Source organism: Felis catus, chromosome D4 (assembly GCF_018350175.1).
Source record: "Felis catus isolate Fca126 chromosome D4, F.catus_Fca126_mat1.0, whole genome shotgun sequence".
NCBI lineage: Eukaryota > Metazoa > Chordata > Mammalia > Carnivora > Felidae > Felis > Felis catus.
In genome coordinates, this window is record NC_058380.1 from 38,643,014 (window position 1) to 38,659,631 (window position 16,618).

The following is a 16,618-nucleotide window of genomic DNA, read 5'->3' on the forward strand; positions in this document are numbered from 1 at the left end:
AATTCCTTTGATCGTTAAAATCTTGTTGATTTAACTTAAGATAGTTTTCTATGTAGGAAAAAGAAATCATTTTTGGACTTACTCAAAATTACAGTTGCAGGTAACACTAGCATAGTAAAGTAAAAGGCACACAATCTGTTTTAAATAGGGTGATAGATGTACCCAAAATATTTTTTTAATTTAATGTTTATTTATTTTATGTTTTTAATGTTTATTTATTTTTGAGAAAGAGAGAGAGACAGACAGAATGAGAGTGGGTTGGGGCAGAGAGAGAGGGAGGCACAGAATCCAAAGCAGGCTCCAGGCTCCGAGCTGTCAGCACAGAGCCTGACGTGGAGCTCGAACTCACGAGCTCAACCTACTGAGCCACACAGGTGCCCGTATTTATTTTGGAGGGGGGCAGAGAGAGAGAGAGATTGAGAGAGAGAGAGAGACACACAGAATCCAAAAGCAGGCTCCAGACCCCAAGCTGCCAGCACAGAGCTACTGGCACAGAGCCTGACACAGGGCCCTAACCCACAGTCTGTGAGATCATGACCTCAGCCGAAGTCGGACACCTAACCAACTGACCCACGCAGGTGCCCCCAAAATATTTCTTTAAGAACGTCTCAACACAGCCCACTATAATTTTGGATTCACTTACAGATTCTCACCCACAGAGTAAGGACATACTTGGCTTGGCATGGGAAATTCTGTGGGGAAGAACATTAAAACTTACAAAGCATAAGATGTGATATTGCCCTTGACTACTCATAGTCTTAACTGGGGAGACAATATACGCATACCAATTAGAAATGAACTATGACATTCAAAGAGTATGTGAACCACGGGGAGCTAATACATTAAATCATGAATGAAATGCTGAATAAAAGAGAGCACAGTGTTAAATGGAAGAAGGGTTTTCAAAGGTTTTCAAAATACCCTCCTGATTATAATATTCTCTTCTCCCTCAATCAAAATAAATCTTCTCGACTCCTTCAACTCACACAGACTCATCTTTCTCTGAAAATATTTACCTAGACTCTTTACAGTACCAGCTACAGATTTCCATTGACAATGTCCATATCACTAACCACATCTACTGTTTGCTAACCACATCTCCTCCAACAATTTATAAATCTTCTCCTTAGTCACACCTATCCTCTGCCTTGCAGAAAACCCTCAGCCACTCCTTCAAGGGAGAAAAAAAAAAAATCTACAACCCGACTTCCTCACTTTTGGAAGATGAAACAGGATTTGTCTGAGAAGGAACAAGCCATCCCTGTTGTCTCTTTAACAGAAAACGCATCCGGAAAAAATGAAGTATGTGACGTACGTGAGCAGACATATAGACCACCAACGCTTGTAATTAGCTCTGTGTGATAACAGGGAACAGTTCTTATCGACTCTCCTTGCCCCAATTTAGAATACACTATTTAAACCACCAATTCCACTTCCAATAGTCAAATAGCTCAACTACTAGCACTTGTTTTATAAAATGCCCTGGTGTCAAATGAGAACACCAGCTCTAACGTGGAATTGAACCCTAAATCACAGTACAGGCCTGTGCCAGGGGCCCATCATCCAAACCTCCGTTTCCTAGAAAACTTAATCAGTGTGTATGGTGTGATAAATGAGATAAATAAGGTATACAAATTTCCAAGAGTATAACTCATAACTATAAAATATATATTCAGGAACAAGGCTGAGCCCATACAGGTGAGCATTTATGCACTGCATGGTTTCATGGGGAAAAATACAGGGAGATCTCTAAAATAAGCTCGTCGTATTTTTATTCTAACTTACAAGGACACTTCATACAATAGTATACTATTAGGTCCACCCTCAAAAACTTATCAACTTCTGACAATTAACAAATAAAAGTAAAGATACCCCAATATAAAGAAGGTCTACAATTGACATATGTCCAGGAGGAAGCATGATAGTAATGAAACTGCATGAACTAGGGAGTCTGATAACCTGAATTAATATTTCAGCTTGACCATTTACCAGCTATAGGTCCTTGTTAAGTCACTTATCTATCTTTACTGAAGTAGAAAACTCTCACCGCAAATGAGTGATACTCAAAGTTTTGAAAGGAAAAAACTATATACATAAGTCTTTGGTATGCACAATAAAGTTAGCTCTATCTTCTTCCCCCTTTGAAAAATTAACTTTGAAAGACAGGCAGTATTGATGATGTGGAACGGGTGGTAGCCTGTGGATTTACAGACCCAGTGATCTATGAGGAGTCTACAGAGAAAGTACAGAGTAAGCAGTTCCCTACTGAGAAAAACACTGCCATTCCAAAGTTGAACCTCAAGTCAGTTATGTGGAAAGAGAATTACTTTCTTTTCCCCAGAGCAACTCTTATCATAAAGGATTAAAAACGAAGAAGAAGAAGAAGAAGAAGAAGAAGAGAAAAGAAAAGAAAAGAAAAGAAAAGAAAAGAAAAGAAAAGAGGACAAAAAAAGCTCAATTCAGCTGCAAGTCACTGACATTGGCTCCCAGAGGAGAGCGCCATTCCTCTGGATTTCAGAGATAAAAAATGAGTTCCATGGTTTTTCTTCTCTGATGTCCCTAAAATAAATATGTGGCTTTTTTGAGGTTTTCTAGTTTTTACAATTGGTAGCCATGACAAAGAGACAAGAGGTTAAAAAAAAATTGCTCCTTTCTATGACCTATACTTCATCCCCAGGATTCAGCTCTAAGTATAAAAAAACTCATCTGTAACCACAACTTTCCATCAAACTGCATGGATTTTCCTTCTCACCTCACCATCAATCCTCCCCCTTCACCTATCTCACCACCATGTGGAAACAAAGGGGTACCTGGGTGATAACAGTGGGTCATGGCCCATGGGTAAGACGTAAAGTAGATCCAATACATGTCAGAAGATACCAAATTCTTGGGGTTTTTCTGGACAATTCAGGCTAGGAGTGAGGATGATGGGTCAGAGGGGCAGTAAAGAGAGGAAATGAGATGTGGATACGGTAACAAGTAGGTGACTCCAATGCTGGGGCAGAAGCAGTGGTGAAAACAGCAAACGTACGTAACAACTACCACATCCTGGGCACCGTTCGGAACATGTCATCCAACTAACCCGTTTAATCTTCACACTATCCATTCGCTTTACAAATGAGGAAACTGAGGAAGTGGAAGAGTAAGTAACTTGCACGGGGTCATACCACGGGTACATCACACAGCCAGAGGTGAACCCAGGCAGCTTGGCTCCAGAGCCAATTAACAATTTAACTTCTACAATATGGTCCTCTTGTTAAGAGGAAGATCACTTTACCATCCTCTTCCTCTTTCCAAGTTCAAAACTATGTTGACTTTGCCCTACACAATGAGAAACCAAAGGAAAAAACAGAGGCCCAAACTGCATGTAGTCTGAAATGGACTGGGGTAGATAATGCAACCAACAATCCAAGCAAAGGTTTGAGTAACTCAGAACGAAGCACTTTGGAAACTACGGGTGGGTACATGAAAGATCAGTAATATTCACCATTTATATTATGTCCATGTATGTTTAAAAAAATCACTTTTAAAACCCAAGATTTCAAGAAAAATCTCCAAGAAAAAATAAGCCTCCTTACATCAGTATTCGACATACATTAAAAAACATGGCTGTTATATTTCAAGGTGCTAAATCCCTCAGCACAATGAAAATATGCATTTTTTAACAGTGTCAAAAACATACCTACCGTACACTAGTCCCTCTAGTTACTGCCCATATAATTGAACCACTATTTGGTTACAATCGATCCTGTTTCAGTAGCCATGACACTTAGAACTACAAGACACACCCATAAAAGGCTCAATGAATTCAGCACCTATGAAGCTCTACAGTGCTGGGCAAGGGCAGTCTGCACACATTACATCACGGGAGCAGGGACACTGACCCTCAGGCTCTCCACAATATCTTCCACTGCCTTGCATATATCCGCTCCATCTTCCAGATAAAACAACAGAGGGAGGGAGAGACTCAGGTCTGACTCAAGGTCACGAAGCCACTAAGCAAAGAACCCAGATTTGAATCCAACTCTGCCTGATTTCAAAGCCCACATTCACTCTTTCACACAGCCCCATATTTTCCATATTGTACTGCAAAGATCACGTGGAGGAAATGCACAGTTAGATAAAAGGACTGTGCAAAAATCGAGACCATACTGTGCATATTTTCAGACCACAGCGCTATGAACCTCGAAATCAACCACAAGAAAAAATTTGGAAAGATAACAAATACTTGGAAACTGAAGAACATCCTACTAAAGAATTAATGGGCTAACCAAGAAGTTAAAGAGGAAATTAAAAAGTATATGGAAGCCAATGAAAATAATAACACCACAACCCAAAACCTCTGGGATGCAGCAAAGGCGGTCATAAGCGGAAAGAAGAGCAATCCAGGCCTTCCTAAAGAAGGAACAGAGCTCTCATACACAACCCAACTTTATGCCTTAAAGAGCTGGATAAAGAACAGCAAATAAAACCCAAAACCACCAGAAGACAGCAAATAATAAAGATCAGAGCAGAAACTAATGCTCTCGAAACCAAAAAAAACAGAACAGATCAATGAAACCAGAAGCTGGTTCTTCAAAAGAATTAACAAAATTGATAAACCACTAGCCAGTTTGATCAAAAAGAAAAAGGAAAGGACCCAAATAAATAAAATCAAGAATGAAAGAGGAGAGATCACAACCAACACAGCAGAAATAAAAACAATAATAAGAGAATATTACGAGCAATTCTATGCCAGTAAAATGGGCAATCTGGAAGTAATGGACAAATTCCTAGAAACATATACACTACCAAAACTGAAACAGGAAGAAATAGAAAATTTGAACAGACCCATAACCAGTAAGGAAACGGAATTAGTAATCAAAAATCTCCCAAAAAACAAGAGTCCAGGGACAGATGGCTTTCCAGGGGAATTCTACCAAACATTTAAGGAAGAGTTAACACATATTCTCTTGAAGCTGTTCCAAAAAATAGAAAGGGAAGGAAAACTTCCAAACTTCTTCTATGAAGCCAGCATTACCTTGATTCCAAAACCAGACAGAGACCCACTAAGAAGGAGAACTATAGAACAATTTCCTTGATGAACATGGATGCAAAAATCCTCAACAAGATATTAGCCAACCAGCTCCAACAATACATTAAAAAAATAATATTATTCACCATGACCAAGTGGAATTTATACCTGGGATGCAGAGCTGGGTCAATATCCACAAAACAATTAATCAGACAACAAAAAGAAATAAAAGGTATCCAAATCAGCCAGGAGGAGGTTAAACTTTCACTCTTCGCAGATGACATGATACTCTACCTGGAAAACCCAAAAGATTCCAACAAAAAAACTGCTACAATTGATTCATGAATTCAGCAAAGTTGCAGGACAGAAAACCAACGCACAAAAATCGGTTGCATTCCTATACACCAACAATGCAGCAACAGAAAGAGAAATTAAGGAATCGATCCCATTTACAGTTACACAAAAAACCATAAAATACTTAGGAATAAATCTAACCAAAGAGGTGAAAAATCTATAAACTGAAAACTATAGAAAGCTTATGAAAGAAGTTGAAGAACACACCAAAAAACAGAAAAAGATTCCATGCTCCTGGATAGGAAGAACATATATTGTTAAAATGTCGATACTACCCAAAGCAATCTACATATTCAATGCAATCCCTATCAAAATAACACCAGCATTCCTCACAGAGCTAGAAGAATCCTAAAATTTGTATGGAACCAGAAAAGACCCCGAAGAACAAAAGCGATCTTGAAAAAGAAAACCAAAGCAGGAGGCATCACAATCCCAGACTTCAAGCTATACTACAAAGCTGTAATCATCAAGATAGTATGGTACTGGCACAAAAACAGACACTCAGATCAATGGAACACAATAGAGAACCCAGAAATGGACCCACAAATGTATAGGCAACTAATCTTTGACAAAGCAGGAAAAGAATATCCAATGGAATAAAGATGGTCTCTTCAGCAAGTGGTGCTGGAAAAACTGGACAGCAACATGCAGAAAAATGAACCTGGACCACTTTCTTACACCATACACAAAAATAAACTCAAAGTGGATGAAAGACCTAAATATAAGACAGGAAGCCATCAAAATCCTCGAGGAGAAAGTAGGCAAGAACCTCTTTGATCTTGGCCGCAGCACCTTCTTACTCAACATGTCTCCAGAGGCAAGGGAAACAAAAGCAAAAATGAACTACTGGGACCTCATCAAAATAAAAAGCTTCTGCACAGCGAAGGAAACAATCAGCAAAACTAAAAGGCAACTGACAGAATGGGAGAAGATATTTGCAAACGACATAATCAGATATAGGGTTAGTACACAAAATCTATAAAGAACTTATCAAACTCAACACCCAAGAAAACAAATAATCCAGTGAAGAAATGGGCAAAGGACATGAATAAACACTTCTCCAAAGAAGACATCCAGATGGCCAACGGACACATGAAAAAATGCTCAACATCACTCATCATCAGGGAAACACAAATCAAAACCACAATGAGATACCACCTCACACCTGTCGGAATGGCTAACATTAACAACTCAGGCAACAACAGATGTTGGCGAGGATGCGGAGAAAGAGGATCTCTTTTGCACGGCTGGTGGGAATGCAAACTGGTGCAGGCACTCTGGAAAACAGTATGAAGGTAACTCAAAAAACTAAAAATAGAACTACCCTACAACCCAGCAATTGTACTACTAGGCATTTATGCAAGGAACACAGGTGTGCTGTTTTGAAGGGACACATGCATCCCATTGTTTATAGCAGCACTATCAACAATAGCCCAAGTATGGAAAGAGCCCAAATGTCCATCGATGGATGAATGGATAAAGATGTGTCATATATATATATCACACACACACGCACACGCACGCACACACACAATGGAGTATTACTCGGCAATCAAAAAGAATGAAATCTTGCCATTTGCAACTATGTGGATGGAACCAGAGGGTATTATGCTAAGTGAAATTAGTCACAGAAAGACAAATATCATATGATTTCACTCATATGAGGACTTTAAGAGACAAAACAGATGAACATAAGGGAAGGGAAACAAAAATAATATAAAAACAGGGAGGGGGACAAAGCATTAGAGCCTTATAAATAGGGAGAACAAACAGAGGGTTACTGGAGAGGGATGGGCTAAATGGGTAAGGGGCATTAAGGAATCTGCTCCTGAAATCATTGTTGCACTATATGCTAACTAATTTGGATGTAAATTAAAAAAAAATAAAATTAAAAAAAAAACTGTGCAAGACAATGTATTAAGTTGTTAGTATTTGTATAAAAGGGGAGGGAAATGTTTATGTAAATAAAATTAATATATACATGTTTACAAAAGCACAGAATATTTCTGCAAGCTTTGCAAAGACACTAATAGTGGGATATGAGGGACTAAGGGACACCGAGGAACTTATTTTGCACTGCATTTCTTTGGGGCTTTTAAAATTTTATATCAATATTAAGGTTGCCAGATTTAGCAAGTAAAAATACAGAATGCAAAAAAATTCAAATAAATTTCAAATTCAAATAAATTTGAATTTCAGATAAATAAATAATTTTTCAGTATAAGCATATCCTGTGCTATACTTGGCACATACAACTAAACAATTTTTTGATTATCTAAAATTCATATTTCTAGTTAGACATCCATTTTATCTGGCAATCCCACTTATACATATATTTCCTTAGGGGAAAATCAAGTTTTGAAAATCATTTTTACTTTAAGGCCTTTATGTTTCTTGCATAAATCTCTTTACAAATCTCTAAAGATTTGAGCTGGACCCAATGACTGTGCAACAACTAGTTGATAATACTAGTTTCAGCAGGGGATAAAAATCAGATCAAATTTGGTTTTACTTAGAAATAGGACCTGATTGGGGCGCCTGGGTGGCGCAGTCGGTTAAGCGTCCGACGTCAGCCAGGTCACGATCTCACGGTCCGTGAGTTCGAGCCCCGCGTCGGGCTCTGGGCTGATGGCTCAGAGCCTGGAGCCTGTTTCCGATTCTGTGTCTCCCTCTCTCTCTGCCCCTCCCCCGTTCATGCTCTGTCTCTCTCTGTCCCAAAAAAAATAAATAAACGTTGAAAAAAAATTTTTTTTAAAAGAAATAGGACCTGATTAATTGACTAATCATTTTATTTTTCAAGAAGTTGCACTGGTAATGTGTGGGCACAGATTGTATGCAGTAAAGAATCAGTGCTTCAGGCATAAAATAGATCTTTCTGTCCAATGCAGATTATATGGCAACTAACAAGTGAAAATAAGCTTCTGGCTAAAATTAACCCAGAAAGAGAAACTGTCCTAAACGCATAAAATTTTCTAGTTATCTTAAACAATTCAACCGTGAAAGGGGTAAAACTTTATTTTTTATATTTTGCTTTTAATCCCAGTTAGTTAACATACAGTATTATATTAATTTCAAGTGTACAATATAGAGATTCAATAATTCCATACATCACCCTGTGCTCATCATGACAAGTGCACTCTTCATTCCTCATCACCTGTTTAACCCATCCCCCCCCCACTCCCCTCTGGTTAATCATCCGTTTGTTCTCTAGAAGAGTATGTTCCTTGATTTGTCTTTTTTTCCCTTTGCTCATTTGTTCTGTTTCTTAAATTCCACATATGAGTGAAACTATATGGTATTTCTCTTTCTCTTATTTCCCTTAGCATTATACTCTCTAGCTCCATCCATGTCATTGCAAATAGCAAGATTTCATTGTCTTATGGCTGAATAATATCCCAGTGTGTGTGTGTGTGTGTGTCTGTGTGTGTGCGCGCGCGTGCACGTGTGTGTGTGTCTCACACCTTCTTTATCCATTCATCAATCCATGGACAGTTGGACAGCTTCCATAATTAGGCTATTTCATTAAAGTACTGCTATAATCAGCCAGGTGCATGCATCCTTTCAGGATTAGTGTTTTTGTATTTTCTGGGTAAATACCCAGTAGTACGATTGCTGGATCATAAAGTAATTCTATTTTTCACTATTTGAGGAAACTCCATACTGCTTTCCACAGTGGATGCACCAGTTTGCATTCCCACCAACAGTGCAAGAGGGTTCTTTTTTCTCCACATCCTCACCAAAACCTGTTGTTTCTTGTGTTGCTGATTTTAGCCATCCTGACAGGTGTGAAGTGACACCTCATTGTAGTACTGATTTGCATTTCCCCGATGGTAAGTGATGATGAATATCTTTTCATGTGTCTGTTGGCCATTTGGATATCTTCTTTGGAGAAATGTCTGTTCATGTCTTCTGCCCATTTTTAATTGGATTATTTGTTTTTAGGTTGAGCTTTGTAAGTTGAGTGGGGTGTTTAGGTTGAGTTTTGTAAGCTCTTTATTTTGGGATACTGATCCTTTATCAGAAACATCATTTGCAAATATCTTCTTCCATTCTGTAAATTGCCTTTTGTTTTGTTGATGGTTTCCTTTGTTGTACAGAAGATTTTTATTCTGATGATGCCCTGATAGTTTAATATTGCTTCTGTCTCCCTTGCCTCAGGAGACATCTAGGAAAAAAGATGCTCTGGCCAAAGGGGTAAACTTTAAATGAGCTTGCTGCAATGCTATGTGGCTGGTCACAGTCACTCAGCATCTATTTACTGCACACAAATTTAGCATCTGTCTCATTTACAGTGGCCTGGGCATTCCTGAAGGGAGCAGACAAATGCAAGGCTGTAGTCATTAGCAGGGAGTCTGTCACAATGTCAACTGGCCATGAGAGCAAACCTTACTCTTGTAATCACAATTCACATTGTAGGGTAAGGTTACTGAACGAGGACTCCAAAAGCACAGAAACATCACCCTACCCACCAATGTTAGTGCACCCATCCGACAGAAAACACTCCACCTCTTCTTAGTATCTGCTCTTTTCAAATTCCCCTTCATTTCCATAGGCTTGATCAAAAGGCATTCGTGAACAAATTTTTTATTTTCAAGTTCATATTTATGAATCTTTCTGAATTCCTTCGATAATAATAGAATTTATTAATTCCATTCTGTTCCCCAGAATCAAAGGAAATCAAGTATTAAATAACCTTGCTTTCCCAATATACTTGAAATGCTAATTGACAGTCCTGTCATTCCTTTATAAAACAGAAAGATAAATTACCTGTCCAAAGTGAAACATGCTAAGAGGATCACAGGGCAAGAAAAGAACTCAAATTCTGTTTTTTACCAATTCAACAACACATGGGGCACCTATGTGACTGCCATGTTGTTGGGTGGCAGAATTGGAAAAATGAAGACATGATCTGGGAACTCATGGGCCAAGCGAATAGAAGAAAAAAATAATAAGCAGACGATTAAAATACAAATGACAAAAGCAGGGCACCAATCCCAAATTAAAGAGAAAGAGAAGGCTTCCTGGAGGCAAAGAGCCCCACACAGAGTCCTGAAGAACAGGTGGGAGTCAGGGTGAGAGTCATGACTCTCAGGCCACGCAGAGGCAAGAGCACACAGCTCCTTCTGCGCACTGCAAGTAGTTTCTTTTAATGTTTGTTTGTTTATTGAGACAGAGAGAGAGAGAGAGAGAGAGAGAGAGCATGAAGGGAGGAAAAGACAGACAGACAGAGAGAGGAGAGAGAGAGAATCCCAAGCAGGCTCCACACCGTCAGCATGGAGCCTGACATGGGGATTGACCAAAAAACCGTGAAACCATGACCTGAGCTGAAATCAAGAGTTGAACGCTTAACTGACTAAACCACCCAGGTCCCCCCATTAGTTCCTTATACGTGGACTGGGCCTGGAGAAAAGGAAAAACAGATGATAAGGCTAGAGATGTGGGTACAGGCTAAATTACTACAGGCTCTGCATACCATTCTTAAAGAGTTCAGACCTTTAATTTTGGTTTTTAGGGTTTTTCATTTTTTGTTCTTGTTTTTGAGAGGGAGGGAGGGAGGGAGGGAGGGGGAGAGAGAGAGAGAGAGAGAGAGAGAGAGAGAGAGAGAGAGAGAGAGAGGAGAGAGAGAGGAGAGAGGGGTTGTGGGAGAGAGAGAATCTTAAGCAGTTTCCAGCCCACCATAGAGCCCAATGCAGGGCTCAATCTCATGACCATGAGATCATGACCTGAACCAAAATCAAGAGACAGGGCACTTAACTGACTGAGCCACCCAGGCACCCCCAGACATTTAATTTTGAAGTTTATTTGGTATAGTGGATGACATGGTCAAACTTTGTTTTAGAAACATCACTGTGATAATGGTGTGGAAGACATGTAAAAAGAGAAACTGGAAACAAGAAAGCTAGGTAAGAGGCATTTTCAAAAACAGACATGAAAGTGAATAAATGAAAACGAGAGACAGATTCAAGAATTAATGAAAAGCTATAAGCAACAGGACCTGGTAATGTGGAAACAAGGACGATGAGCCTAGGATGAACCCCACATTCCTGCTTGAGTTTATGACTGGATAGGAATATCAATCACCAAGATACAGAATATGAGAAAAGGGTGTTCCAGAAATTAAGATGGGTCCTGACCAAGAGTTTAAAAGGCTGAGTTCTAGTACTTTATAATGTTGCTATCAACTGAACTTATCCCCCAAAATTCAATGCTAAAGTTGTAAACTTCAATGTGATTGTATTTGGACGTAGGGCTTTTCAGACATACTTAAGGTTAAATGAGTTCATAAGGGAATGGTCCTCATCCAATAGAATTAATGGTCTTAATAGAGGAAGAGCTATTTATCTATCCCTTTTTCCCTCCCTCTTTCCACATGCAAGTACCAAGGAAAAGGCATGTGAGGACACAGTGAGGACATGACTATCCACAAGCTAGGAAGAGTTTTCACCAGACACAAAACCCTACTAGACCTTGATGTTGGACTTCCTAGCCTCCAGAACCATGAGGAAGTAATTTCTGTTGTTTAAGCTACCTAGTCTGTGGTACTTGTTATGGCAGCCCAACCTAACTAATACAGATTTCAACCTTTCCACTGCCTCTGCTGCAAGGAATATGCTACTGCACACTATTCTACATTCTTCTCTTCCACCCATAACCAGGAGAACAAGGGTTGGGCTCCTCACTTGAGGGAAGACAATCTAAGTGCTGACCTGAAAGGCAGAACTGGGCTAGAGTCTCTCTCTTGGGAACTGAAGAGAAACACTGAGAGAATAAACGAATAGTGAAGTTAGAGTTGAAAAGATAAGAGGATGAATAATTTAAAAAAAGGCTAAGATAAATCACAAGCCTTAGTTATAAGAGAACAAAACAAATGAGCTGACAGAGACATGACACAACTGACATGAGAGTGACAGGTATTCCTTGTGAGATCCAACACAGCCAATGAGAGGTAAACAGAATAGCTGGCCATAAGATGCACAGTCACTGACATTCATTCTTACTGTGAACCTCATTTTGACAGAAATAATTTGTATGAGCTTCTGTTTGTCCCATTCAAATACCTACCAATCACAGCCTGTTTGGGTACAGCATCACACTATCACACCCCAAAAAAGCAATCCTTCCAAGCATCCTGCTTAAGAAGTATCCTTGCTCCTTGAACTACTTCATTTGGACACACTAGTTCCAATAAGAATTTGAGGGAGCTTTCAGGCAAAGGTAAATTTAGTAAGACCACTGAAATAATTAAGAATCTTACAGGGGAGATAGTTACATCAGAAAAACAAAGTATAGGGAAGCAGCTGCTATGGCAGGTGAATAAAATACTATGATGTATTCAGTTTTGTTTTGTTTTTAATTTTTTTAATGTTTTTATTCATTTTTGAGAGAGAGACACCAAATGTGAGTGGGGGGAGGGGCAGAGATAGAGGGAGACACAGAATCTGAAGGAGTCTCCAGGCTCTAAGCTGTCAGCACAGAGCCTGATGCGAGGCTCAAACTTGTGAACCACAAGATCATGACCCGAGCCAAAGTTGGACACTTAACTGACTGAGTCACACAGGCGCCCCTGAAGTATTCAGTTTTGGCCAGAGCCTGAGCAAAGCCACCAGGTTCCAACCAAACAAAACAAATCCACTGTTGAAAAGGCATATAAGATCTAATTGACAAGGCTTCATTTTATAAATACCTTACTAAATGTGAAAAAAACACAATTAAAATATTTCTGGCTTCAAAATTCTAGTCATAGGAGAATAGAAATATTCACTTCAAACTCTACTAGAAAAATAAGCCAAGTATGCATGTTAAAAGATTTAAATTAACAAAAAAAGAAAAGAAAAGAAAAGAAAAGAAAAGAAAAGAAGGAAGGAAGGAAGGAAGGAAGGAAGGAAGGAAGGAAGGAAGGAGAAAGAAAGAAAGAAAGAAAGAAAGAAAGAAAGAAAGAAAGAAAGAAAAGAAAAGAAAAGAAAAGAAAAGAAAAGAAAAGAAAAGAAAAGAAAAGAAAAGAAAGAAACCAGAAATGGATATAATTTATAAACCAGGAGAAAAAAGATGCAACAAAGAATACTCAAGCAATCTGAAAGAACTTAGGAACAGAGGGGAAAAAAAAAAATGAAAAAAGGGAAAATCATAATAGTCAATAAAAAACACAAAACAAAGGGACTAAAATAAATTCAAATATTTGTATTCACAATAAATATAAACAAGTTAGATTCACTTATTAACAATAAATTCACAATCTGGGGCACCTAGGTGGCTAAGTCAGTTAAGTCTCCCATTCTTGATTTCGGCTCAGGTCATGATCTCACAGTTTGTGAGATCCAGTCCAGCATCGGGTTCCATACTGACAGCGTGAAACCTGCTTGGGATTCTCTCTCTCCCTCTCTGTCCCTCCCCAGCTTGCACTCTCTCTCTCTTTCAAAATAAACAAAAAAACAAAAAGGAATCCAGATTTCAAACATGAAATTTAGAGTTGCAGAAGAATTTGGCATTGTTTACCTATATTAAAAAAATGTATATATATATATATATATATATATATATATATATATATACACACACACACACAAACATATATACATAAATGAAATAATATATGCTTACATATAAATATGTATACATACAGACTTTCATTATATTCAACAATGAATTAAAAGGGCACATTTTAAAATCAATTACAGTATAAGTTACTTTTAGGTGTAGACAGATAAAAATGGTAGTCTCAGATCACAGAGAGATCCAAAGGGTGCCTTAGCTTTCTCTATTTTTTTAAAGAAACTATATTTTTAAAATATTTTTAAAGTATATATGTAAAAAGTACCCAGGTTGAAATATTTATGAAAATTGTGAAATGTCTGATTTACTTCTAAAAGATGAAAGAGGACAAAAGCAACAGGACTGGCCATGAACCAAAGGCTGTTGAAACTGAATGATGGACACGTGAGGATTCTCTATAATAATACTTCACTGTAAAATGTACATTTGAAAGTTTTCATAATAAAAATTAGAAAAACCTGGGCAGTAACCATGTTAAAATGTTAGTAACTTTGGAATGTTAGTAATTTTGGAAAACAGAACTACAGAAGAGTATTTCCTTTTTTATAATTCACAATGTTTTTCAAACCCTTCATTCTTGCTCAGGAAAAATAAAAAAAGATTTCACCTCAAACTACTAAGTTACTTAGAAAAAAAATGTCATTGATAAATGCTGCCAGAAAATAATTGTCGCAGGGTGTATTATTACTTAACTTCCATGAAAGGAAATGAAATATTCTGAAAAGATTTCTTCAAAAATTAGTATCTTGTAAAGAATTTTCATTTTTATCGTTAAAAATAAGGCTTTAGAGGCACCTGGGTAGCTCAATTGGTTGAGCTTCCAACTTCGTCTCGGGTCACGATCTCGCAGTCCGTGGGTTCAAGCCCCACATCGGGCTCTGTGCTGACAGCGCAGAGCCTGCCTGGAATTCTCCCTCTCCCTCTCCCTGACCCTCCCCCACTTCACTCTCCCAAAAATAAATAAATCTTTAAAAAAACAAGTGTCTTTATTCTGATTTCCTGATGGCTACTCAGATGCTAGTTTTACCAGTCTGTTTTAGTAAGAGCCTTACTAAAGGCAAGTGAGAGCCTAGTAAAAGCAGAAGCTAATGGCTGTGGATTAGCCCACTCTGTGAGAGAGAGAGCAGCAGGGCAGGAAGTGATGAATGACCTTTGCTGCTCTACTTCGGAAGGCATATACAGTGCAGATGCAAAGCCCCACCTTTGGAAATGATGGGTGAATCCAAGAGAGTACACATAAATATAAGTCCGTTTCAAGTAAGAGAAAACTTATCTTTCATGTATATTCAAATGACAATTCAATGTAATAAACAGTCACGTATCTAAGCTAATACTATAAGAGAGAGAAACAGCAAATTAATCCACAATTACGCAGACATACATAAATCAAAATCATTACTTTGACCATGAATCCACATACTTTAAACAAGTTTTGGTGAAAATAATATGGCCTCATTCCTTTTCACAGTAATTTCCTAACAGGGCAAAAAAACCTACTGAAAAGGAAAATACACATAATACAGAAATTGGAATATTTTGTTACAGGTAGATTTTCACAGTATAGTTACACTAACAAACATGCTGATTGAACTTCTTTTGGTTTTGAAAGTTATTTCCTTTTATCTTTAAGACCGTTGGCTGGCAGTAAAGGGTTCATTATCCCTTCAAAAAGTACGCACATTCTATCCTTAACTGCAGATTCCCTAAAGCACATACTTACTTTATAAAGACATTTACCAGATTCATAACCACTTCCAGAATTACACACTTAAATCATATTTTGTGATGCTTTTGAGTTAATTTCCCCTATTTGCTACACGCACCAAAGCAGGAGTCCAATGCTGGTGTTGAAAGGAATGTCAGCAAACATCCGGCTCAGAGACAAGACAAGCAGAAGCTCACCTCACGAGGAGGGGCTCCACAACAAATCGGCGGTATGTCTGGGATTAGAGCCTCAGGCTGCCTGCTACTATTACTCAGCTGGTTATCTGAAAGGCCGAACTTTCTCTTTAAATTTATTAGACACATCAATTCTGTCTGTAATCTACTGTATTATATTTATTTCCTTTCTCCTCACCCTCACTCATAACTTCACACACACACACACACACACACACACACACACACACACGAGAAATATGGACTTCACAATACCTGCTCTCTGGGGACCCATTTTTACATATTTTCCATGCATACTGTCCTATCTTAGTACATCCCCAGAAGGACAGCAGCCCTCCCCCCAAACTGTGAACTCACCCCAAACATGGTGACTCAGGGAAAAGATTTAGATGCTTCTGAGAATGCACATTCAGCCCCTTCTGTTTCTCACTCCCTAGTTAAACTCAGAGGAATTCGGATTGTTGGGCAGTCTGCCACGATTTGCTACCACATTTTCAGTGTTAAGGACCAACATGCAACAGGCCAGCATATTTCTTGGACAGAACCAGACCGGAGGACCCCTCCAAGGGCTGCCCTTGCAGGGGAACAACAACGGGTCGGCATCAGACTCCAGAGGCAGGTACTGCTCATAGAGCACTCACTCCAGACACAGAATTTTCTTGAGGGAAACCAAAAATGCACAGAAGGATTAACTTCAGGCCACAGAATTCTCAGGTGCAATTCCTGAACTGGCAACATTAATCCTCCAGGGAAATTACTCCGGGTTCCTGCCTCCTGCCCTTTTGCCTGCCTGGAGCGAGG

The 16,618-nt window shown here is 38.7% G+C and overlaps 1 protein-coding gene across 13 annotated transcripts in view; it reads right to left on the bottom strand.

Annotated features, from left to right (window-relative positions):
- Nucleotides 1-16,618, bottom strand: part of MPDZ (multiple PDZ domain crumbs cell polarity complex component) — a 162,940-nt gene that overhangs the window by 133,769 nt on the left and 12,553 nt on the right. The window lies entirely within an intron of this gene.